The sequence below is a fragment of the Takifugu rubripes genome, chromosome 20, assembly GCF_901000725.2.
Source record: "Takifugu rubripes chromosome 20, fTakRub1.2, whole genome shotgun sequence".
Lineage (NCBI taxonomy): Eukaryota > Metazoa > Chordata > Actinopteri > Tetraodontiformes > Tetraodontidae > Takifugu > Takifugu rubripes.
This window is the reverse complement of record NC_042304.1, coordinates 16,390,850-16,417,347: the sequence shown is the minus strand read 5'-3', so window position 1 is coordinate 16,417,347 and position 26,498 is coordinate 16,390,850. Positions and strand designations below refer to the sequence as shown.

The window sequence follows — 26,498 nt, the reverse complement described above, 5'->3', positions numbered from 1 at the left end:
TCTCTCTCTCTCTCTCTCTCTCTCTCTCTCTCTCTCTCTCTCTCTCTCTCTCTCTCTCTCTCTCTCTCTCTCTCTCTCTCTCTCTCTCTCTCTCTCTCTCTCTCTCTCTCTCTCTCTCTCTCTCTCTCTCTCTCTCTCTCTCTCTCTCTCTCTCTCTCTCTCTCTCTCTCTCTCTCTCTCTCTCTCTCTCTCTCTCTCTCTCTCTCTCGTCTCGGCCTATACGGACTTGATCAAATGATGCCTCTGCCGCTCTGATTAATCTCCCCACTGTTTCTGGGTCCCTGACCGCCGCCCACCCCTTCCCTGGCGTCTCTATGAGGCCGACAGACTGACAGCAACATAAGTCACAGGGCTGCATTAAAAACACATTAGGCCAGCGGAAGGAATTAGGGTTGCACTTATCTGGCGGAGAGGACCTGCTCTCCTGTGTGCTGAATGCTGCCTCGCTCATGTATCACCATCTCCTTTTCTGACAATGTTGTGAATTATGGACTCACCAAATGCACTTCCAGACACTTCCAGGGACTTCAAGTACTATGAATATATTGAATTTACGAAATCTCTGAGGACTGCTGCAGTTTCTATTTCAGGCGGAGGATGGAGCCGAAACAGGGGGACCGGTCCTACCTGAACCCCTGGACCAAATATAAGATGACTTCCTTGAGTGAATGTTGACCCACCAAACATGACAAAATGACCTTTAATCAGGTCAATACGCTGTCAAACACTAGCAACCTTCATGGGTATCGGTTAAAAAGACTGAGATGGAGAAGCACATACATGAGTGGGAGCCCAAGGTTGCCTTACAATGATCAGCTTGTTTTTTCCTTGAGCTCATATCCCGACCTGGAGTCCCTGTGGTTCCCATTTGTTTCCTGAGCTGCTGAAATTAGGACCCTAACTCAGTTAATAAACTGGTAACATATCAACCTTGTTCATTGGATTTATGTTTCTTTAGATTGACATGTGAAGGATTTGGAAACATGGCTTTGGAGCGACACAGCTGCTGAAATAAAAGGGATCTGATCAGAGAGCCACGGATAAGAGGAGAGGAGGGGAGCACAGGGCTAAACCTCCTTTAGAGTAGTAATTTGATTTCCCATGGTTCTCAGTGCTCCTCCGTGTACAGGAAAGGTCGTAATGGCAGCCATCCACCATCCATTATCTCACTAGCGTGATGCGTTCAGGCTCGGTGAGCAGGTCCCAACCGCACTCGCTCCAGCGCTTTCCCGCCTCTCCTGTTCATTAGTCACAGACGCTAGATAAATGGTGAAATTTAGGTCGGAGCGCCGTCGTGTTTGCATGTCGGCGACACACGCGGGCTGCAGGTCACAGCCAGACTGGGGGTTAAGCTTTTTGACAAGGACCTTTGACACCGTGGACGTGAATGCTACTGGAGCCCTGAATAAACCAATTAAAAACCAATTTGCCCTCCATCTTCGCCAGCAGGTGACTTTCAATCATCGGTTTAAGCACTTTTGCTGCTCAATTTTAAAATCACATTACACATTTTTTGGCCTCCAGCATTGTTTACCATTCAAAATATTCCAAAAACAAAAAAAAAAACACAGAAGAGGAAAACAGGTGGTCTCGGTTCTGAGGATTAATGAGCTCCAGTAATCTGACTCCCACATTCACCAGCACAATATTAGCGTGACAGTTTCTCGTGGGCGTAGACCTGTGCATCTGTGTGTGTGTGTGTGTGTGTGTGGGGGGGGTTATTCTGTCTTATTTCATTATTTCATAATAAAGGTAAAGTCCCTGATGCCTGTGCATTGCGGCGTAATACGCACGCTCCTGAAATCTGTCGATTTATTAACAGCAGCTGCCTGCAGGAGACAGATTTATGCAGTAGCGACGTTTTGGTGCTATTGGCAATGAGATGTTGGGTCATTAAAACAACTTTACCTTCAATTGAGGGTCGCCCGTCAAAGAGATTCAACTGAATCTTTTGGACAAATGTGGCCTGAGGTCATTAGATAGACTCTAAGGAGGAGGCTTCAAGCCTGCCTCTACATGCTGCTGTATTGACGTTACCTTGGTAACGTCATCAATGGTTGCCCAGCTGATGACCTTTTGGCTTTACCTTTTTGTCTAAATGCAGTAGAGAGAACATGGCTCATTGTTGACCACCTATCAGCCCGCAGTGCTCTAGCTCCACAGTTACTATGGTTACTACTGTAACTAAAGTTAGTACTCTTACTAATGTAACTGCAGTTACTGACTGTGCTTTTCAAAATTTGACTGGTATTTTATGACTCCTAACTTTTGACAACGAAACTGCAGCTCCGATGTTCAAGGGGCAGCTTTTTATGGGAATGTCGTGTATTTTTGTAGGTAACTATTTTTTTTTTATTGTGTTGTTGGTATAAAATCCAAACGACCACAGGTGGCAGGAGAACGCAGCCTGTTTACTCTTCTATGGTAAATCCCATTATTGGACACAAAACCAGCAAAGTGTGAAAACACTGGCAGCAACTAAAGGTTCTAAATCAATGCGAGAGTAACAGCAACGTTCAGTCATAATGTGCTTGATGTGCCCTGGTGAAGAAATGCTGCTCGTACCGTCAGCCTGAATAAGCGCTCCGCTGCATACAACAGGACAGGTTACCGATGTCCTGCGTCCATTAGCTGATATTGACTCTGTCACTCTGAGTGCTGTAAGCCGCGATTGCCAACGACACATTGTTACGTGGTATTTGTTCAAAGATGCCAAGCACAATTCCTCTGCTTGCTATTTATTCCCGACAACAACCAGAGCATGTAATTAAGAGACTACTTAATCCAGCCAAAACCTGATACGCTGACAAAATAAACCCTCCTTCCTCTGCTGTTTATCTCCAACACACCACACACGCGTAATCCCACCAACAAACACCCAGTTCATCCATTAACAGGTTGCTCCAATATGCTACATGAGGCGAACAAGCCGTGTGGGAAATCCAGCAACAAGCAAACTCTTAGAGCAACAATGTTGCCAGACTTTGTCGGCGTTGCCGAGGCGTCAGCTCGGTTCTGCGGACTGAATCAAAATAAATCTCCTGCATTCAGATGGAGCCATTGTCTGTAAGTCTTTCCATGCGCAGCGTGTGCGTGCTGTACTTCCACTCCTCTCCCATGAGTCTTCCAGGCAGGGCAGAAATTCCGACTTTGCAGCTCTTCGTGCCGTGGGAGGCTTCCTGAGAGACTCGGCCAAGGCATGCTGAATTTTACATGACTTTGCTTCAAAGAATAACAATGATGTATGAGGGAGAATTAGTGCCTTATTGTGCTGAAGCCTGCCTTTCCAGTTTGACCTCCTCCTGCACCCATCAACCCCCCCCCCCAGCCTTATTAGCCACACCTTCCATCGTTCCAAATCAGAGCTTTGCCGTGTATCGTTCATGTTCTCTACCCCAACACGACCCGCCGACGTATCAGCTGATAAGAATAGATGGATTTTCTGTCAGTGGATGAAGCTGCAGCAGGATAAAACCTTGCCAATGTCATATGATAAATGGGTCTCAGAGTTATCAGGGTGGATGGATCAGTGTGCTGATCAATGCCAGAGCTCAGATTCCAGGGTTCCCACCTGTTGACATGTTCCAGATCATTTTTATTGAGTGAGCTGAGGAACATGGGTGGCAAAGACACTAAATGAACAATGTTTGACAAACCAGGGGGACAGAAAAGGCAAACTAAATAAATGCCTTCATGTCAGGTCATCTGTTATTGATGCAAAACTGCTGGAGTTGGTTATTTTATGACCTTCTATCAATTAGCACCACATCACATAAATGGAAATAGCAAAAAGGAATAAAAACTTCCTTTAATTAAATCTCAAACCATAAAACAGTTGGTTGTCCATGCACACGTACTTCAGTGGGCATTAAATCACATATTTTGAGGTCTAGATCCACCACCTGATCATGCTGGATGAGGGGCTAGTTGGAGTGAAGGGGCAGGTGACGTGATGAGGCAACTCCACATCTGGAAAAAGGCTCCCTTGGTGACCTGAGCCTCACAATGAGCTTCAGAGTCGGTGGAGTTGGTGGTGGAGCAGCAGCCGGTTCCCTCATCAGCTCCGTGCACAAAAGATCCTCCACACACTGTTTAAGACATACATGATTAAGATATTTATACCACAACCATTTGCATAATGCATTATGCATGAATGGCACAGAACTGCAGATGATTTAAAGCCTGGATTAACCTACTTCACATCAGTCATATCACTGAATCAATCGGAAATTGGTGTTTATCTTGTCAGGAGGCCGCCTCCAACTGGTCACGTCGGGCTTATCGCGTGATGATAAAATCACATTTTTGAAAGGTCATTGATGGATTATCATCATCAGCATAATCATCATTTTTATGTTGCTGCTTCAGAGAAAAAACACTTGTTTTACAAGAGTGTAATTTAGACCAAAACTGGACCTGCAGGCGGAACCATTAGCCCATACTGCTGAGCTTAGGAAAGAACGCATGCACGCACACACAGACACAATGATAAAGCTTTTGGTTCATTAGCGTGAGGAATATTGAGACGATTTATTTATAAATAAAGTTGGATTTAAGATGCGTGTTTGTGATTCGAAGCATGTTTCTGCCGATGATGCGGTCGTGTGAACAGACCAGAATAACTGCTCCCCTCACAGATGATAAAACTAGGAGCGGTTACAGGTAGTTTTCGCAGGTATCGCCAACTTTTACCTCAAACAGCTGTCGGCCACGACGTGATTCAACGTGACTGTTGTGTTCTGATTATTAAGATTTTTTATTGAAAACTTTTTGCCCCTGTGATTATTCTGAAATCTTTTGAAACCCACCAATTAAAATAAGATTCACATCCAAATCTCCGTAGGAAGAAGCAGCTGCTCAGTTATTCCAATTCACCAGAAAGATCAACACAACCAACAAACAAAAGTGTGAAATCCCAACTCAGGTTTTATTGCTTCAGAATAGCACCTGCCACCTCTAATCCAGCCCCACTTACTTTATGAATATTTATTTTGCCCCTTGTGAGTGTTTTTTAATTGTGCATTTGGTGTTTTCTCCAGCTAGATTCAGGCATTATTAGTCATAAAAAGAGAACTTTGATTTTGTTGTCAGGCGAATGCCTTCATCACAGAGTGTGAAGAAACTATAAATAGAAGTGTGAATTCTGCCTCTCTGAACATGACAGAACCAATATAAATACCAATAATCAATAACTCACCCCCAGAACAATCGCAAACCGGCTCAAAATATGCAGACTCGGAAAAGCTTAATCCACAAATTCGAGCTGGATTGAACTCGGATATTTTCAAGGTTTTTTTTTTTTTTTTTTTTACAAAGAGCCACAAATGGTCCAATAGCTGAGATAGTTTTAAATGAAAAAAACAACAATCTAATTTCCCAATTTTATGGTGTAAAAGGTCACTGAACCGAGGAGTCAGCAGCGTTTCTCAGAAAAGTATTCATGCAAAAAAAAGAAGCATAATGAGCTTCAGAGATAAACTTAGTGCTAAAAGTCCATTACTGAAATAAAAAGATTCACGCTCTGTGCGTGTGTGTGCGCGTGCGTCCGTGTCATGTAGACATGTAAAATGAACGATGAAAACCTTCCAGCAGCTCAGTCAGCTGCAGCTCAACGCCAGCGTGGGAAGCTGTTCCAACCATTTCAACCGTTTCCAGCTGGTAAAAGGACAGAAAGATTTAGTGGCCGTTTATTGTCATCGATGAGATGAAGCGAGTCCAGACGCTGGTGCTGCTGGAGGCTGGCGGGGGATGGAGCACACGTCCAGTAGAGAAAGACACGGATTTTAACACTTACAACCACCATTGAGAAGATGAAGGCACGGATGTGTAGATGTGGACCTACGACGTCTCAGTAGAAGACGCTTTGTTTAACCAAAGCTGTGAAAACGGGTTTTAATGCTCGTTTTGTGCAGGTTGTCCAGCCGCCCTTCGCTCCCCACTTATGCTCCCACCGCCGTCGTCACGCACCCGGTTCAAACTTTACTGCTGAATTATCGATTTTCTGGTCGTTGGGTTTTAATGACAGCGGGAGTTTGAGGGGCAGGAGGGGAAACGCAGCAGTGGCGACTAATGACAACCCTCTTCCTCAGTCACAGCATGATTGACAAACCTCAGCAGGGTCGGTGACACTGTGAAACTGGAGCATCTAACACAGCTATTATTACTATCTAAAAGCCTGTTGAGAGACATTAAATATTGGATGTACAATACATTAATGTATACAGACTGGGTGTAAAACATTCTGCACCTGTACCTGCGAACACTGTCCCTAAACGCCTAAATGGGCCATGAATGTCATGACCTCTCTGCTGACCTTCGCTGTCGTGCACATTACTGGCCAGAAGCTGGTCCACAAGCAGCACCAATTCCCTTTCAGGGGTGCGAGTGAAGCTGACCGCAGCCCAGGCGCTCCACAAGCTGCCGTTAAGGGTCGCAGCTCCAAGTCTGCGTGCTTAATATTTCTGTCACTTCTGCAGCCATCAAAGTCAGTCTTAAGCAGTCAGAAAATCAGTCAGGAAATGCAGCTGTCTGTGGTCGAATGCTGACAGCAGCTTCCTGCTGTGTCACCGTGACTCTGCTAAATGACATTTTCATGCAGTAAAGTAAATCTTGGCCCTGCAGGATTACTGTGTCTGCAACACAATCTCCACAATCACGGCATTTATTTTCCTCATGACATTAGTCAGTAACACTTTTGCTTGTCTGGTACGAATTCAGGTGGAATTCAGATGGGTTTACTGGTAGGCTGGTCACACCTTGAAGCTATTTTATGTCTCCTAAGGCTTCTGATACCTAATTTTACAATCTCTTATTTTGAAAGACAAGAACATGATGTAGGATGACCACTGATGTAAAAGAGTGAAGGAAATGAACTTTGCTGAAATAAAGAAGAATGAATGAAGGTTCTTTAAACTGGTCTGAGTTCTGGGCTGGAGCCATGGAGGCTCCATACCAAAAGCCTACCGTAAGCAGGTGTGAGCTAAGATGACTTAATGCCGCCTTTGCATGCTTGAGTCATGTCACCTTTTGGTCGGCTTTGACCAGGAGACGAGGTGAAAAGAGGAGACGGAGGGATGCTGAGAGGAGGAAGATGAGAGGGTGTCATCACATCACACTGCAGCAGGCTCCTTATCGGCTTCTAGAGGTCTTTGAGTGCCACCACTGCGTGAGCATCAAATCACAGACCTTCCCCTCTGTCACGTCCTACAGATGAACATGAGTGCATAAAAACGTCAACACGCGAAGGGAGGTTTCATTGTTTTATCAGAGTTTATGGTTGTATTTGCTACAGTGGAGGCTTTCTCCCCCTCGGCTGCCATTTCCAGGAGCATCTGTTGAAGGAGAGGGCAGAGAATGCTTCTCATTTCTGCCCTGAGGGGTCTGCACACACCTCCTGATTACTGCTCGCAAGTCTCTGGAGGTCTGTGCGTCACTCGGCTGTTTAGTTCAATTACACAGCAGGCAGCCAAGAAACAGGACAATCTGTTGTTGTGCCCAGAGATATAGAAGCAAGAGTCCGACACCTCCTTACGCTCAAATATACATCCCAGTCCAGGTCTCACTGCTGAATGGTTGATTCAGGTATGTTAAAAAAAACATGAACATGAATGAACACAACTTTAATTAGGATAATTCAATGAGAACATATGAGGTTTATTTCTGATTAATGCAGATCATCAATCAAATACGAGATGGTGGAAATGACCTGTCGACATATTTATGGGAAACATATTCCCAGAAACATATACAGGAGACAATAATTAGGATAAACTGAGATGTCTGCGGTGGTTTTTGTCGTTGGTTAAAAAAAAAATGTATCGGACAATCGGCCAAATTAGAGAAGAATATCAGATGGGATATTTGTGAAAGTTGTTGGAAAAAGGCTCCTGAGATATTGATTCATAATGTTCCAAAGTAGTGAATTCAGCCCAGCGCTCAAAAGCAGAGGCATAAAATCAGACATTGATCAGTAAATGATGATGATGATGATGATAAAAGGTGAAACATCCCAATATTCAGTAAAAGGAAATAGAGCATCAACATTTCCTCCTGTGGTTTCTCTTCTTAAGGCATCAAGACCAAACAAAAAGGCCTTTTTAAGACAGGAGGTGGTGGGAATAACAGAAGGATGAGGGGAGTCATTTCATGGAACCCTTCTGGAGTGTAAAATCCCAAAATAATATCTGGGGGAGGGCAGAATGTCTGGGGGAGGGGGCCAGCGCCAATCAGGGTGCACTTGAGAATCCTGTCACTGAGCTCCCACACGATCAATGCTGGGATCACATTCTGGAAACAGAAGGATTAAATCAACAAATGATTGCATATTTAATAAGTTGTGTGCTGTGTTCATCCTTCACACCTCAGTAGCCACCCCCCCCCCCTCCCATCCAGAGGTGGAGGGAGGTGAAGGTTCTGATCAACAAAGTGAAAAACAAAGGCCCATTAAGCACTCAGGAACTTTATTATGCAGCAGACGCGACGCATCGGCTCGGGTCCTGAAACAGTCCTGCTCTTAAGCGCACGGATACTCGGAACCTCGCACAAGATGGAAAAAACCCAGCTCCTGACGTCCACACGGCGGCGAGCGCGGCGGACCCGTGCGAGTCCTGATGCATTGATCTGCTGCTGCAGCAAACACTTAAAGCTACCGCAAAGCTCCCGGGGGTCCGGCCTCACGCGCTATATGTACTCAACCTGACAGCACGTTGTCACCGTGTCAAAATGAATAGAGGACCTTTTGGAGACGGGTGAGTCACCGACGAGGACGAACGCGCCGAGGAGATCTGATGGCGTCCTGAATCTGCAGGTCAGAGTTTGTCACTATTTATATGCCGAGGACGAGGAAGGCTCCAACCTCAAAGGTCATTCTCATTAAACCATCGGCCGGGAAAGGTTTTCTCACTTAAACAGGGATTTATATGCAAATGCTTTGTCTCATGACGCTAATTTTTATTAACGCTCGACACAGCCAATCTACAAGCAGTGAGTTTATGTTATTTCAGCAAATTTCCCATCATTGAACGTTATTGAAAAGCAGGCCGGTGCAGTAGGGCTGCCAAATGAGTCCGACGATACTCTAAAATCAGTTGGAGCGTATCTGGCCTGAACTGGTTGTCTGACATTTGGTTTCTTCTGTCGGTTTCCCTTCTGTTCCATCGCTTTATTTGAACACAGAATCATGGAGCATTGGCGTCCCTGCGCCCACCTCCCATTCCAGCCAATGGCAGCCCAGATCAGACCCCCGATATTCTGAAGGGAGTTTGGACCTTCACAACAAACCTGGTCTCCACCTGCTGCTTTGATTTGTCACTACTTTGTTTTCCCTGATTATTATTACTTTTTCACCCGTCGTCCAGTCCTGTCCAGCACCGCCCTGACATGGGTTTTGGCTGCCTGTCTATATTTTTATAGGGACCCCTGAAGCCATGATGACCCTGCTGCCAGATATCCTCATCTTGAGATTTGGCAGCGTTCCCAATCAATGATTATGTCTGCATGAATGAAGCTGCTGCTACAGGAAGCTCTGGAATGTCCAAACTGTCTGCATGAGAACTGCTTTGATTTCCTCAGCACGGGGAGAGCATTGATCCTTTGATGGCCGCAGTGAACTAACGTTGAGATGGCCGACGGAGCCGAGGTCGCGGCTCCTAAATGTCCTTCTCTGCTGCTGCACCTTCAGGGGACGTTGGTCTGTTGGTGAGACTATTCTAGGCTGATCCGTCCCCTCCGTCCGAGTAATTCGTTAATTGTCAAACATACATACCAATTAGTACCAATGCTTTTTTTTTAATGAACAGCCACTTTCTTGTTTTTCATCATCAAATAAAAGCCACAGGTACGGAGTCGGCCTTCAAAGGTGAATTTATGTTTCAGTAGGTGAAGACAGCGAATCCCTGACACAGCGAACACTGACAACCCTGCATCGATTGTCCAGATGGGGAGAAAACCCCGTATCGATTGGCAGCATGTTATATTGAGCAGCTCTGTGCTGGTTGTGCACAATCACAGCTGAAGGTTTTACTCTCACTTCTTTATCCTTCCTAACGTCCACTCGCACCTTTAACACCTCGGCTGCTCCTCTGGAAGAGCAGAGCTGGAGAAACCCTCAGGTAGGTCTTTACTTCCAGGAAATGTAGCTTTAAAACAGCCATTTGTGTGTTTTCTATGGATGCACATATATAAAGTCAAAGTTCTTAAGGATCAACTGTCATTAAATATTCTATTTGTTAGAGGAATAGCAGAGTTGCTCAGTCGTGACCTTGGCTGTCTGTCTTCATATTCCACCTCATGTCCCAGTAACATCGATGGGGGGGGAGTTTATTAGGGATGGAAGTCGGAGCTTCCTGTGCAGGAGCATGATTGGAGTGCCTTCGCTTCACTCCTGTGGAGCTCTTGAGTCATCCATCATCGCTTATTATCTTTTTACTGACAGTCCTCAGATAAAACCACTCACTCGTTGTCAGACAAGTTTGAAACATTTACTGGGGTGTCCCAGAAATCTGCCCCACCTGAAGTCAGTGTTGAAACTGTCCACACCTCCATCAGGGCTGACAATCACCACCTAAACAACGTCCACATCATCTTTGGACTTCTCCCAATAAACTCTGTCAGCCCTGTGAATCTGTTCTGAGTTACATGTGATGGAAGCAAAGACGGCGTTTCAAATGTAACCAACTCCGCCCATCGCTTTAAAACAGTAATCATCAAGCATGCTGGGTAATTATGACTGCTTTCCTGCTATGAGCATTAATTAGTGAGAGTTTAAATGTTCCAGGACCCAACGTTACACCTGGAATCCTCCTTTATCAGGATTAGATAGATCCTCTTAAACTGCTGAAAACACCCTCAGAACTGCTGCACTCCATTCCTTTATGTAAAAAAATGGGAGATAAATCTGGATAATGGCACGTCGGGTTCAAATATATCCGTACGCTTGGTGGTGAAGTTACAGTATGTCACCTACTGTATGCAAATATTTATCGTGGGCTTGTTTGATGCCAACAGGAGAGCCGCCCCTGCAGCCAAAACTCTGCAACATACAACTTCAAAGTCTGGAATAAACCAGACCAACATTGCTCTCCATACTGACGCTGCTATCAGGATGGAACAGAGTCTTTTCCTGAAAGGCTGAAGCTGCAGCCCACAGGAAATATCCTAATGACTAATTACATTTGAAGATGTGCAAATAGTCGGCGTACAAAGTGCCGAGTGCGCTTTAATCCTGCGCCACAAAAGGACGCCATTCCAGAGCCTGCGCTGCCCATATGGGCTGTTCCACAGGACACAAATGAGACTTTCACTGAGCGCCCTGCAAACGTCAAACAAACTTCCCCATTATGGAGGGAACAACGGGGATTTAAGCGGCACGTTTCAGAGGGGGATCACGCCGTAACTTGATTGTGAGGAGAGTGTTTTGTGGCGGCGGTGGATTAAAACTCAAGATGAAAATGAATTCCAGTAAAAGCTGGAAACGAGTTTTCAGGCTGTTTTTCCCAACGTGAAGCGTGTTGTGACATATCAAATGAAAATCACCGTTGCGGAATATATTAGTCTGTCTGTCAGACTGGAAATAATAATAATGTAGTCGGGGTTTATTGGTGCTTTCAGGGGCCCGGCATAAGTGATGAAATATGGTAATTGTGTTTTTAATATCGGCAGCAATGTGTGGAGCGCTGCGACACTCTTGTGAGTCTGCACCTTTCTGAATAACTCATTAAAGTTCACGTGAACTGCTGCCTTCTGCAGCACCTGCTTTAGGCGGGGCGGTTGGTTTCCAGCTTTAGTCAGATGTGTGGGAACACACCAAGAATCGGACTGTGTTCATGAACAAAACAATCATTTTAAATGCTGAATAATACTGACACCAACAACAATATAACAACATATAAAGCTCCTTTTCCTTTAAAAGGGCATGAATTATGTTTAAAACAGTGCAGGTTTGTTCTAACTCCTGTATGGGTGTGAATAAAAGTTTGTAAAGTAGATGAAACTGCACCCGTCTCCAGTGGTGAAGTCAGACCAGTGCCACTGGTGTCCACGCCCACACACCCGCTGTGGCCTCTGGGTTTGTGCTCAGTGGGAGGTGCAGCTGGTTTTACATCATTTTGACTAATTTATTTAAAATGCTCATGAATCAAGGCGTTTTCGCCGCGTTCTCATTTTAGCTCTTTAAATTATTCAGATCTGCCAGCGTTGGCTACTTTTTTCTACCTGCTCTGATGCTCCGAACAAACTTTTTTCTTTCGTCCAATATTAAACTTCAACTTCACTAAGTGACTTTCTAGCGAGAACATATTGTAAATTAAAGATATTAATATGCCTGCAATATTCTGGAAGTGCTGGAATTAAGCTTTATTTGCACAGTTTCACCTGTATTTGTGACTCTAAGATAAACAGGAAACTGAAAAAAAGAGTTTTGGTTTTCTTGACAGGAAGCCATTTTCTTTAGGCTTTGTGAAGAAACCTCATGGGTAACAAGATCACAACGATATTATTAGCTTCTCAAACACAACTCCTGCAGCCTGCTGTCAAATCTGACATAACACCTCACCCCTGCCTCTTTTTAGAGTGGCCCTGCCTGGTTACAAAGGTTTGCCGGCTAACGCTAACCCACAGGGCTCTTTTAATTAATCAGGAGGACAAGTGATCTCTGCCACCAGCTCCGAAGGGAAAAGGGCACATGTCACATGATATTATCTGGGAATGATGGCGGTCATTAATCACCCCGACAGCCCCTGATTTGTAAACATGGCTAATTAAGAGCTCTTTCGCTCTTTTCTTACGGCTGCAAGGTGCATCTCTCCGGCCATGACAGCTTTAAATTGCCCTTCAGCAGAAAACAGTGGAGCAGCCGTGCTGATGCTGATTGAATTTGACATCATGTTTAAGTGATCGTGAATCGGGGATCACTCCGGAACGAGTCCACTCATCCTCTGGCTGCATGTTGCTGTTTTCTAAACTTTGTTTGGAACTCAGTGGCTTTTAAACTGTAATTGGGGGACTCCAAACGATGTTCGCTCTCATTACCTCCAGCTCAGCTCAGCACAGCTCAGCGTTGCAGAATTTTGGTTAACAACTCTGATCATTTCTTTGAGCCGCTGTTGTGATTTATCACGTAAACAAATTAGCTGGAATTTAATTAAATGCAGCTTAGAGTCTACAGCATATCTGAGGAGATATTGTGTCGCATCGGATGATTGATTAGTCCGTTCATGGGATTACTTATTTCTGCATTATTGAAACGGAGGCTCTATTTAGGGCAGAATGACGTCCCGTCCTTCCGTGCTCACTGCTGCTTATTCCTGATCCGGATGATAAAGGGTAGTGGAGCCGAGGTCACCAGGAGGGCAACGGGACCACACAGACCTTGGTGGGGTCAGCCGTTCAATTCCGGTTACACCGTTTATTCACACAGACGAACCAGGTGTGAGTTGCAGGGTGCACGTTCCTGCCAGGAGAGACCATGGAGGAGGCTACTACACGGCCTTGATCACAAGCACACAGACACGTGCACGACTGAGAAGCACCACATAATTGTCGATACTGTGCACAAAGCTTCCCTGCTTGAGGATGGAAAAACGGTAATAAATCATCATTTGTTTGTCCAATTGATCTAGAAACAGCAACAATGGTGTCAGAGGTCAAAGTTTACTGAGGTCAAACTACTGGGGACCTCTGGGGACCAGTTTTAATCACTGTTACAGAACGAGTCCTTTGACAATAAGCTTGGCTCTTTCTTTAAAAATCTTATTTATTTTGTGTTACTGAAGGAGGGGAAATGTAGACAAACCATTTTTTAATGGTGAACAGGAACAACGATTTCTTCAAATGTGACTGAAACGAATCATCAGCTTTCATATTTTCATAGAAAAATGCAGTTGCAATTTCACCGTCATAAATGTGATTTTAAAAGCTTCCATCCTGGGGGGAGTACTCGACAAACGGTTATTGCACAACGGTGCTTCTTGCTTTCAAAGAAGGGCCAAATAATTACAGGGAAAAGGACAGACCAGGTGAAACACAGATCAAACCTGAGCTAGGATGCAGGTTTTCTATAGATATTTAGCTTTGGATGGACAGGAATGAGGCCATCCAAGGGACAGCGCATGGTGTTTGGACACGTCCAGAGGAGGGACAGTGGTACGGAGGTGACCAGAGTGGAGATTTATGGATGGACGTAAGTGATCGTGAGGATGCACAGGATGGGGAGGGGACCCCTGATGGGAGCAGCTGAAAGCGGAAGACTTCGTGGCCTTTGTGTGGTTTGACTCATTCTCTGTGGGAGGTCCGATTCCTGGGCTTTTGGTGCTCCAGGAACATAAAAAACAAATGAAATGTTGCTGCATTTCTGCTGTTTTCTCTGCTCGCCCCATTCAAATATACATGTGGGGAACATATTTAAAACTTTCTCCACTTCTATCCAGGAGAGTTCATATTGTTGCAAACAGCAGAGGAACCATGGAGACTTTCCCACAAACAGATCCTTCATTCATTATTTACAGAAAACGCTCTGAATTTTTAGATAAATGGGAAAACAAAATTTAAAGTGAAGCTCGACCTCGGGTGGTCGAGCTTCACTTAAATTTTTTTTTTTGTTTGTTTGTTTGAAAAAAAAGTCTTTTGTTGACACAAAATATATTTATAGTAAGTAAATCAAATCAGCCCCAGCTGTGAATCACTGTCCCCCCCCCCCAGCTGTCTGCTAGCTGTGTGCACGTTTATGTGCACGTTTGAGGCCAAAGCTGGTTCTGGTTCAACCACAATCACAAAACTGTCGAGCGCAGTTCATAATTATGGAGCTCAAACCTATAAAACCAGTTTTAATTCAAAGTAACAAAAGTAAGAAAGACAGGAGCCAAAAAGAGGCCTGTTTATTTGACAGTTGGTAAAAATAGGACAAATGAAAGAGGGACGGGGCTGCAAGCGAGAAGAAAACAAGCTTGTCTATTGTTTTTGAGGACATTACCTCATTTAAAGGCGGACACGTGCACAGTGTCACACACAGAACTGTGCCAGTGAAAGCGGGGGAACAGAGTGGTAAAAGCTGGACGCAGGGTACCAACGGTGGTCGACGTAATGGCTGAGAGTGAAGAGCAACTCTCGGTGATTAGTCCAATAATAAACACCGGACGGCGAAGAAGAGAAGATGGTGATGGAAAACAAGCTTCTGCTCTATTCTGAGACCAGACAAAGTGCAATACAGAAGGTAATGACCACGATTGCACAGGCAGGTCAGCGGAGTCACGTAGAAGAGCCTCATCATGTGATGACGTCTGAGGATGAGGAGCGGCTGGAGAAGAGGGAGGTGATGTGTGATAAAAACCAGAAAGAGCTGAAGCGACGAAACCTCTCCGTACGGGTGCTGAAGAAACAGCTGTCAGCTGGATTCAGAGGCTGGAGACGAGATCTTCAGCCATCAAAAGAGGCCTCAGCCAGAATCTACATGTTTGGCTTTGACTTTGATCTATATTTGGATCAAAGCGCGACCAGTTTGGGGAATGTGTGAACTTCTTTTACGCCCAGAGTTCCAATGTGAATCAGCCGGATGAGAAACAGGACCAGACTCAGGAGTCGAGAGATCAGTATTTGGATCAGATGTTCCCTCAGCGACCATCTGATGAGGGTCGCGCCCCTGCGTGACTCGCATGTTCCTCCACACACAGTTCTGATGTTCTCATCACGGCAGCACAATTGATCAGGCCTCCTTCACCTTTGGGGATCTTTAATACTTGCAGAATTTCATCAGAAACGGGCTGAATGGAAGGTGGAAACCTTCTGACAGACAACTGCTGCTGCCGTGCACGTGTGATGCAAATAAGTCCGTCTGATCCAAATTGAAATGTCAGTCGCGCTGCTGTGGAGTCCAGGATTGTGCTGCAGGATCCTATTACAGCAGGACTCTGCAGAGGAGGTTGTGGCTTTTTAATTTTGCCGTCCATATCTCAGAAACAGATATGTGTATTCCAATATGTGCACGTCTCAAAGCTCCCCTCTGCTGTACACAGGTGATTTACATCCACACTGGAGGAGGAAAAAATGCATCAGGGACACCTTCCACCACTGGGTTATTATGGGCTATTTCTGAAAATGAAATCAGGAAAGCTTTTAAGTTGAAACGCCTGGTTTATTCAAGGTTTGGATCATGTAAAGGACCGTTACATCTGTTTCCCTGTTGGAAGCACTTATAGGAAATTCTGTTCTGTCAGGGGCCCAGTTCTAAATCTTGGGACTATATCTCAATTACTCCCCCAATTAGCTCCTCGTTTACTGAGCCTTTCCACCGTGTGGTGACATCACAAGCCTTTGCCGGTCGGACTGGTTTTAGGAAAATTAGTCGACGTGGAAGTGTGCCAACAGAAGTCGTCGGGCAGACGTGAAAAGAAGGATTCTAAAAGAGAAACATCGTCCGTTGCCACTCGCCCTGAGTGTGTCGGCCACTGCGGCGCAGGAAGCACTTTAATCCCGCTACCATCCATCCGCCCTCTATTCATCACCACTGGCAGGTTACACATCTGCTGACTGGTGGAGGAGGACTCCTGGGGGGGGGGGGGGCGATGGGGGCGGTGGATGAAGGAGGCCACGTTGGACGGTTGGGAGCGTACAGTTCTCCCAGCAGCTGCCGAGGGGGTGCCCAACTGGGATAAAACTGGGATAACTGGGATGTGTTTGTTGAGGATTTTGGAGACAAACCATGGCTGAATATCAATCGACTTTGGGTCAAATCTTTTCCTGTAATAAATACCTGCTTTAAATATGAATATGTAGCGCGGGGTCCATTTTTTCCTTCATGAAATAAGCCCCCATTACTTGATCTAGCAAGTGTGTCTCATCAATCTGTTGGGATTTTATTTATCCTGGGCTAAAACTGCCGCCTTTGACAACCCACCAAACATTTCTGTCACGGCGCCATGTTGGTGGGGGGGGGCTGAAGATGCCAGCGCCTGCGAGTCTGATCAAAGCACTGCTAACAAATGTATTCACGCCCCGCGGTCACTGTGTTACAGAGCCAATTACATCACAGCTAAATGTTTAGGCAGCCGGGGGAGGGGAACCTGCACTCCCCCCACATCAGCCGCCGTCATCTGGGCCTGAAAGGAGCCCTGTGACAGCTCCATCATCTGTTCACGACCGCTCCCCATCCAGAGTAAAGTGGTGTGAACATATGGCGTCATTCACCACCATAACGACTACAAACAAATGAAATTTGTGGCGGTTAGCGTACAAACGGGTGTCGGCAGAGCGTGCCGAGTGAAGCCCCTCTTAATGAACACCTGGCAGACCGGAACACAGGAAGTGATGATGCCACTGAGCACAGCGATGATTTAATGACCCCTCATTAGATTTTAAAAGGACTCTAACGAACCCCCATGCAGATGTGTGAAAACACACACTTTTTTCTGCTGACACTGTGTGACTTGATCCAACAGTGGGTCGAAATCTCATCCAATTTGCCCACTTTAACCCGTGGGAGCGGCGCACTTTCCAGGGGAATCGAGGAATTTGAAGGCAAATTCCAGTGTTTGTAAAGAGCACCATGATGATTGTGTTTGAGCAGAAACACCAACAGAGCCGACCGAGTCAAGCTAAAGCCAGAGTGTGAGATCCCAGGACCCAGAAAAGGTCACTCAGCTCTGCCCCACAGAATAACATGTGACACAAGACGAGGAGCACGGATTTATGTTGGGTGACAGTGCACCAGAGCCGTTTCCCCTCTCTGCTTCTGCCTCCCTTCCACACATGTCGAATGTGACATTTGGGCTGCTGAAGATCATACCGCGCGATGCTGATCACCAGGGACGTTCCAAATCACGTTGCCTCCCACTGGAGCCGTGCAGCTCCTGGGGAAATATGTGAGACCATCTCACCACAAAGATGCTGTAAACAGGTTGTTTTGCACCGCGTGGTGGCAGGAGGACGTAATAAGGTCCTCAGTATTGGACACATTGTAGTTGTCACATCTGGTAGCATGTTGATGCAACCAACTCAGTCATTTTAAGGGTTGACTAGCTTCAATATGACAAATACAGTCATTTTTCTGTGTCACATTGGTAATGGGTGTGAGAACTGAAGACACTTTCTATTGTTTGGCGAGGGGGGTGGAATTCTGATTAGCTGCAGTCAACATTTAAAACACTAATTAAATTCAATGGGGGCTGAAGGAATCCACAGCGTGTCTGTGCTGCGCCTTCAGATCAACGTCCCACTTCCACAGAGCTCAGAACATCTAGCAGGATGTGCAGTTGCTCCTCTGGCTTCAGAGGAGCCCACAACATGGACAGAGACATTTGGACCAGGTTCCTGAACTGGACAACACGAGCAATGACGCCGGGCGTGAGGATTAGACCCTGATGTTCAGAGAGTTCATAATGTGGAATAAAACGCCACAAACGTCTCCCTGTGGGTCTCGGCAAACTATCTATAACTAAAAGATGAGTGTAAAAAGGAAGCAGCATCTTACATGTGTGTAGAAGCCTCTTATAGTTTACGCTTCTTTATGGTCATGCATCTATTAACGTCTACTGGAAATGCAGCTGCCAGAAAATGGATTAAAAGATGAAAAATAATATGGCTCAAAGGACCTTTGATGTGTCAGCAGGAGACGACTTTTATGATTCTATCAGCTTGATCCTGTTTTTGGAAGTTTCATTTTGTTCTTAAAGGGCGGCAGCCACATCAAACCCGGGGGGGGGGGGGGCATTTAGCTGTCCTGTGACAGACGGGGGATTAGGGTTTGACAGCAGGCCTGATTCCACTGACAGATAGGAGGAGGAACAAGAGCGCAACGTGGCCGTGGAGCTGAGGAACCTTGAAAAGGAATCAGAGCCCGGCTGTCGAGACAGCGTTGGAGGAAACGCTTTCAGAAATCTAAAGAGTCGCGATTTGAAGGTCAGAACGGAAGAGATGAATGAGTTCAGCAAGTCGATTCGAACCACAGCTATCTGGCCATTAATCTTCAAAGGGCCGGAACATTTTTACGCTAATGAAACGTCCAATAGCTTTTTGGAAACGTCTTTTATGCAGATGCCGTTCATCCGTTTTAAATGAAACCAGGTAGGAGGATGAACAACAAGTCAAGGATTACATTTCAATCTGCATAACTGCGTTTACCCAACGCCCATATTTAACCCGATTCCATTTCTTCGCTATTCGTGTGAAAACTTTCCAGCTGTCGCGTTTGACTTCAGCTGTTTTGCAAAACTTTTTGTTTTTAATGCATTCAGACGTGTTTTCTCCTGTTTGTGACCCTCATTTTCTTTACTAAAATGGGTAGCAGATGCTCACACTCGGTATGTTTATCGCTCCCCTTCTCCTGTGTAAATCATCGATAGCAGCTCCGCTCATGATCGATCGAAGCTCCGCTGCTGCGTCTAAACTGAGATTAGGTCAAAGGTTTCACAGTGCGTCGGGACACATTTTCATCTTTGTGCTGCAGTTGTGGGTGTTACAAACTGCAAAAGTGTGATTCTTTATGGCTTCAATAGCGTCCGTCTGCCAGAACAGCCTCGTTACCCTTCCTATCTGCACCTGCCCATCTCTGTGGGGGGGGGGGGCGTGGGGGGCGTGGTCATGTGACGTGCAAACCTGGACCTGATCTCATCGTCACCCGCCCTTTATCAGGCGTCTGTCCCTGCTGTGCGGTTTGCTAGATGGTCGCGTTTGTGGTTTCGTTTCCCATCTAGCTCAGGCTGTCCAGCGTCTTCTCCCAGAACTCTCTGTAGCCCATCCGACACCCCTCCACTCACGTTCCTCCAATAGGGCCCACAGAATTCCATGTGGATGCTGCTGCTCCTGCTGCTGCTCCTGCTGCTGCTGTGTCCTCCATGTGCTGTTGTGAACTCATCTCACGAGTTTTGGTGTGCTCACCATTGTGAGCGCTCATTAAATGTGCATGTGTATAAACAGGACTTGATTCTCATGCCGTCCTGTCTTCATGAATATTGAAACGGGAACATATCCGTGCTTTCATAGAGATGCAGTAGCATCCAAGCTGCATGCCCAAGGAGCAGAGAAGAAATGGACCCCAGAGAAGCAGCTGCAGAGTTCTGCTGGATCATTTGAATAAATAATCCAGCACAGCCTTTGTGCTCTCGCCTTGGCGTTGTTGGGTTCCTCCCTGCTGAACGGCATCTTACGGCTCCTCTTGAGGCAATTATTTTGAATATGTGATCGTGTGGAGGAGATCATGTGGCCAGATATCAGCAGCTCCCTCCTGTTAGAGCAACCATTGTTCAGTTTTATACGGCTCAGACGTTCATGATTGCTCACCTGTAGAGAGACGATTTTCTTCTCCACAATGGTAGAAATCTTTTTTTTTCATAGCTAATGAGGCAGACCCCCACATTACTGAAGGCTTTGTTGAGAATCTTCTGAATCATTAAAGGTAAAAATGAAACTACTGAGTTTTGGTTCTCCGGGTAACCTTCCACACATCCAATTGTCCCACAATGCAACACAGCTTTTCAGTGAAATTGCTTCCATTGAACAGGCTCCTCCATCTTGCATGAAGATAGGATCATTTCCTGAAGGGTCAGGGCCTTTTTCTTCTTCTTCAGATAATGACTGTTTTCTCTTCTCTGGATTGTTCAGCAACAATCCTGCATCTTTCACTCAAATGCTGACGTCCTTCTCCATGAAGCCGCTCACTTATTTAAAGCTCAATCTCGGCACTGCGGATATCTTGGGAAGCGGAATGCAATGTCACAATGTTGTTTTTAGACACCAGTGACATTCCTTTAGTGTTCAGAGTTTCAGGATCTGCTGTGGTAAACCTTGAAGCTACAGCACAAATCAATATTTAAGCAGTAACGTGCACTTTTTTCGAGGTGCGTTTTGTTGCGACGGATGATGCTGGAATTGTCTACAGTAAAATCTGAACAAATATTTGGAAAGAAATGTTACTAATGCTACTGTAAATGGGGATTTGTGCTGAGCGTCACTCATGCTAGCAGTTTAACCAGCACATCTGCATGTTCAGGACCACTGGTTTAAAACACTAATGGAGAAGGAGGTGTATCATCAGGACTCATTTCCTCGGTTGTGACGGCACCACAGGAGCGAAGCACAAAATCCACATTATGAAAAAGACTCAAAACCTAGTAGATCTGAAAAAGAGCACCACTCTGACAACTATGGATGGGTTTAATTTTTGGCTAATTATTAAACTGTACATGCTGCAGCTGAGCAAACGGCGCCCGTCATTTAGCAGCTCGGCACAGTTCCGTCTGCTGTGGATAATAAGCTTTTGATTTATTTTCCTGATCACTGCGTTTTTGCAACAAATTGAGCACATTTAATGTGGGTTTCATTTCAAACAATAACAAGATGAAATGAGAACAGTTTATTCCTCACAAGTGGGGGCCTGTATAGCTGCTAACGTTAGAATGTTACGTTAACCAAAGTGCTGCTTCTCAGCCTCAAACCTGGCCTGGTTGTAACATGCAGCATGACTAAATCCTTTAATTAACCTAACATGGCTTCAGGTTGAACTTGGATTTCTGAAGGGCCTTTACCCACAGCAGCTCTTTCACGTGATTCCATAATATTCCCTGCGTCATAAAGGCAGGGATATTGTTGCAGTAGGTCAATAAAGATCCTCGGGGCGAGGAGTCAGAGGAAGGACGTTGCTGCTAATGCCAGTGGATGGAATATTGAAACTGTTTGTCTTCGTTTGTGTGCACCACTGTCAGCCTTTTGGTCAACCTCCAGAACACATCGACTGCCGTCGGCGGCTGTCAGAGTAAATAACCAAAACACCAGAAAATGACAACAGCCGTCCAACTTAGATTCATGAGGCGCTTCCATGCATCGTACACATGCTGCGTGGCTGCAACCTTCACACGTGGGGCCAAGAACATCCAAGAACGGAACCAGGAACAACTACACAGGCTTTCAATTTACAGCCTCCTGGTCTTTATATTGAGTACGATGTATAAAATCCTGAAGATCGTATTGAATGGAACAAAAACAAGATTCTGAAGGTTGATAAATTCTGGATAAATGGATGGATTAAGTGTTAATTGGGCCCTGAGACAAAGCCCGGGGGTTCTGCAGAACTCCTAGTGTAAGCTATCACGTCACAGCTGGTCCACTGTCTCCTACCTGACAGGACAGGCACAACACCAACACCTGAGGGAAATATCTGCGGCCGAGGCTCTAACGGGGCTGCCAGGATGCTTCTGCAAAGTTAATCTGCTCTGAGTTTATGAAGGTTTCTTCTTTCTTCTGTTTCTATGGGTCGACAGATCCCATAACAGCTGACAGGAGCTGCAGGAAGACGTTCAGGTTTCAGCTTTTCTAAGATATAATTAAAGGCTCCCATTAAACCTTAGAACAAACTTCTTTTCATAGCATGAAAACCACTTCATTAGAAACGGGCCACAGCTGGAAGCCCCCCCCCCGCCCCCTACTCAGGCCGGCTGCACTTGTTTGGATAAAGTGTGGAGTCAATAATCTATTGAGCTGTTTGTTTTCCCCTTTCCTTATTCATGGTATCCAGCGGAGCTCAACTTTCTTCTTGGAATACTTTGCTGATGTGAACTATTGATCGAGAATATTGTCTGTCTTTAATGTTCCCGAGTGACATGAAGTCAACACTCGAGGTGGATACGTGCGAGTTGACCTTGCCGTGACGATGCATCCTGTTTGTTTGTTTGTTTGTTTGTTTGTTTAGTATCATTCGGGCAACGTCTGCAGAGCCGGAGAAGCCGCGTGTCTGCTGCGTTCGTGCTCCTGAATGCAGCAGCAGCGGGTTCGGACTGTGACAGACGCTGATGCTGCCGCCGCCGCCGCCGCCGCAAACATCCGGAGACTCAACGGCAACATTCCAGGCTGACGGGCTGCTTGCTTGCTGTGAGGGGAATTGTGTAGATACTGGCTACACATGTTCCCGGAGCTTTTTGTGTGTGTTTGTGAATAATTCACTCTCTATAGCTCCAGTTCTCAAGTCAACTGAAATTACAGGTCCAGGCCAGATCAAATCAAGCTCAAGTCTCCCAAATATCATCTCTGACATCATCATTTCTATGTGCTTGATTATAGAACAACACAATTAGAGTCTCACACCGGCAGACGTCTCCAAAGTACACGTGAATGCTGCCTGGGGGTGCAGATACGTAAACTGGGACGAGTACATGAGTGTGATCGAGTCTTTCAGGACATGTTTTGTTGATTCTAAAATGTAAAGTCATCCACGTGGGTTGGATCTTCCTTTTCTCCGTGCAAACCGAGATTCCGGGAGTGACTCTCCAGCGTGTGGTTCTGGCCTACATAGGAGTGCAATCAAAGGGAGCAGTAGCAGAGAGCCCGTCCTCTTTGGTGCAAACAGAATGAGTAAATGTTCCTCCCTCTGCTCTCTGCCCAAGTTCTTGTCAAAACAGCAGAGCAGCGCCGTGCCAGCTCAGAAGATCTTTCACTTCATGGATGTCAGCGCTAATGAAACGACAACATGAAAACTACAGCGCACGCGTGTGTGAGGAAGGCAGGCTGGGAAATGGAGCGAGAACGTGAGACTTCCCACTTTATTTAATCAGAGCAGTAGGTTCTCAGCCACTCCCCGTGTGCTGCTGAGATGTTGGGGTTTAATAATAACTCTGAGAGAGAGAGAGAGAGAGAGAGAGAGAGAGAGAGAGAGAGAGGAAGTAACGCAGCCGACTCCTTCATTCATCACGTGCATCAGCCGGCGGATGTTTGCTCATCTGTAACTGTCGGCCAGATAAGAGCCACCGAGGGTTGACGTGACCTGATCGATGGCCACGTATGTTGAGAGGGTCTCGCTCGCCCCACCGAGCGTTTCAGCTCAGCTTCTGGTACCGATCCGAAGCCTGATGCCGATTCATCCTCGGGTGGTGAGACAGGACGCGCGGGGAGGGAACGACACTCATTTTCCTAATGCAGTCGCCTTGCTTTCAGATGTGATCGTCAACGTGGAGCCAGCGGTCTAAAAGCAGATGTTTCACTCTGGTGCCTCCCCCGAGCCCAGTTTTATTTGTTCAGTCTGGAACGTGTGAGTGCGTCTCCTAAAATAGCGTGATGTATGGACTCGATGGTGCAATTCCTGGTAGAGTTGATAGTACATTTTGTGTTTTGTTTGCTTTTGATGTGATGTACAGTGTCTTGCAGGTAACAAGCTCACAGGGGGCAACAATAAACCATTCATCATCAGATGCACACAAAGTCTGGCAGATAAGACACGAGCGCGAGGAAGTGAGCGGCAGAACGTGGAAAAGGCGAAGATATGCTAAAAAGGCCGACAGCTGAAACTGTGTGTGGGAAACAAAAGCGTGAAATGATTATTGCGGTGGAAGAAGTAATTGTGTTTTTCCTCACCCAAAGGAAATGGGAGTAAAAATGAGCTCAATTTAAACCTGCAAAAATTGCTATTATCTGTCACCATTAAACACCACTCTGACACCAGTAACGTGATTTCCTGCTTTTCACGCTTCTCCCTGCAGCCTGTGAGGAACTATTTCACCACAAAGGCCCCATTTTGCTTTATCAAACATGATGGTACTAATGTAATAACGTAAGAAACAACTTAAAAAAGGAGAAAGGAGGCGGTCGCTGCCGGCAGGAAGCAGATTTATTAGTGGTGACTGGGTTCAGGTGCGGCAGGTGTGGATGCAGCCAGCAGACACTGGTATAATTGTGATTCAGCAGCTGTCCTTGGCAGAGCTGATTTGGTTCCCCTCTCCTCTTTGTAACAGTGACAGCACAAATGAAGAAGAATTCTCCGGCTTTGCCTGGGTGGCAATTCATAGCAGGTGGATAATTATTAATGTGGATGCAGAGGCCAAGTGTAACTGTAACAGAAGGAGCTGCTTCACCGATATCACTGAATCCAACAGCATGTAGGAACCACTGCGACGTACCGGCTGGTCCACAGGCTGCAGACACGTCGGGAGCATCGGCGCATCGAGACATTTAAATCTATTCAAGCTTACTGCGATTAAAATAACATTCAAATTTGTCGTTAAATAATGGCGCAGTTAAACGATCCACTATGATCCGAACATTTACCTTCCCCGTCCCACTAAAACCAGTTCGCTGAGCATCTCCCTCCCAAAGTTGGTCCAGTTTATTTCATCCATCTTTGATAGTCAACCCATTTAGCCCAAGTTGGTGATTTAGGTTCATTGGTTCACTGGTGCAGGACAGATTTATTTATATAGAAATGGTTTAAACTCACACCATCCCAATAGTTTAGCTTCTAGAACACTGCTCAGCGGCTCAGGTCGACCTGAGTTACAGTTTGTTCTGTCAAGATGGTGCTCAGTGACATACATTCATGTACTGTGGCTGTCTCGCCACTGGCACACACACATCATGGTTGTCCACCTCCCTGACTTGCTTCCCTGGGGAGACGGAGCTCTATAAGAGATTTGAGGCTGGCCGAGCTTCCTGCCATTCAGAGTGAATGTTGTCCAGAAAGCTCATTAAGTGCCCCTCCGCCTTGCACGCAGGCCGGCCGGGGGAGGCAGACTTGGGAGAGGTCAATATCTACCCTGCTGCTGCTCTCTGGACTTCAAAGTGGGTCTTGCTAAAGCTGCCACATCTGAGCCGTGCACAGTTCAGACGTGGTCGTGACAGACAGGGCGGCGGCTAGTGGCTGCAGCACAGAGGGCATCGCGGCCGCTGTCGGCTTCATTAAAGAATCGGCTTCTCTTTCAACTCCCGTCTTATCTCCCTCATCCTCTTCTGTTCGAGCCACCTTTGCTCCCTTTCCATATCAAGCACCAAGGACTGTTTGTGTTCTGCTCCCCCCCCCCCTTCTGCTAACATCTGACTGTTTTCTCCAACCTCCCCCAGAATAACTTTTTATTTCTATTTACCTTTCTTTTGCTCTGCCCTCCTTTATCCTGAGATGGCCTGCACAGTCACACGCTCTTCAATCTCTTTCCATTAATGAGGATGAAACAAGGTATAGTACAGGTCCTGACACTGAATGGAACGAGGATTCATCTACAATAAATGACGGGCTGCTTTGCTAAGTGTTTGTGACAGCAGAGACGCATGACTGAGCGTACAGTTTAAGAAAAAAACAGTCCCTCTCCGTAAGATTAAAGCTCAGATGGAGGACCTCAAGCTGTGCTTCTATAATGAAGCTCTGCCTCTTAAAGCTCGTTAGGTTTGTTTTGCTCTGGCAAGTTGTTTTGACCACGTAGTTTAAACCTCCAAAGTTTGAACTGGCACCAGAACGGGGAAGAAAGTGGATTTAAGTGACTCTGAATGTGGCTGGGTGTTGCTGCCAGACAGGCTGGTCTGAGTTTCTCAGAACCTGCTGATCTACTGGGATTTTCACCCACAACCATCTCTGGGTTTACAGAGAATATCCGGTGAGCAGCACTTGAATGAACAGACTGGTTCAGATGATAGAAAGGGAAGAGTAACTCAGATAGCCACTGGATAGGAAAGTCACATGCATGTGGAACCGTGAGCAGGAGCAGGAGACACATCGGTGTTAATATTATTTATTTAAAGCCTTTACTGTTGAAAATGTAGTT

The 26,498-nt window shown here is 45.9% G+C and overlaps 1 long non-coding RNA gene across 2 annotated transcripts; it reads left to right on the top strand.

The window, feature by feature from the left end:
• Positions 1–23,627: 23,627 nt before the first annotated feature.
• Positions 23,628–24,410, top strand: LOC115247218 (uncharacterized). Of its 2 annotated transcripts, none has more exons than XR_003886283.1 (2): positions 23,628–24,001; positions 24,118–24,410. It is a non-coding gene; the product is annotated as an uncharacterized lncRNA (long non-coding RNA). The 2 variants fall into 2 exon arrangements; XR_003886282.1 differs by having other exon boundaries at positions 24,108–24,410.
• Positions 24,411–26,498: the final 2,088 nt, after the last annotated feature.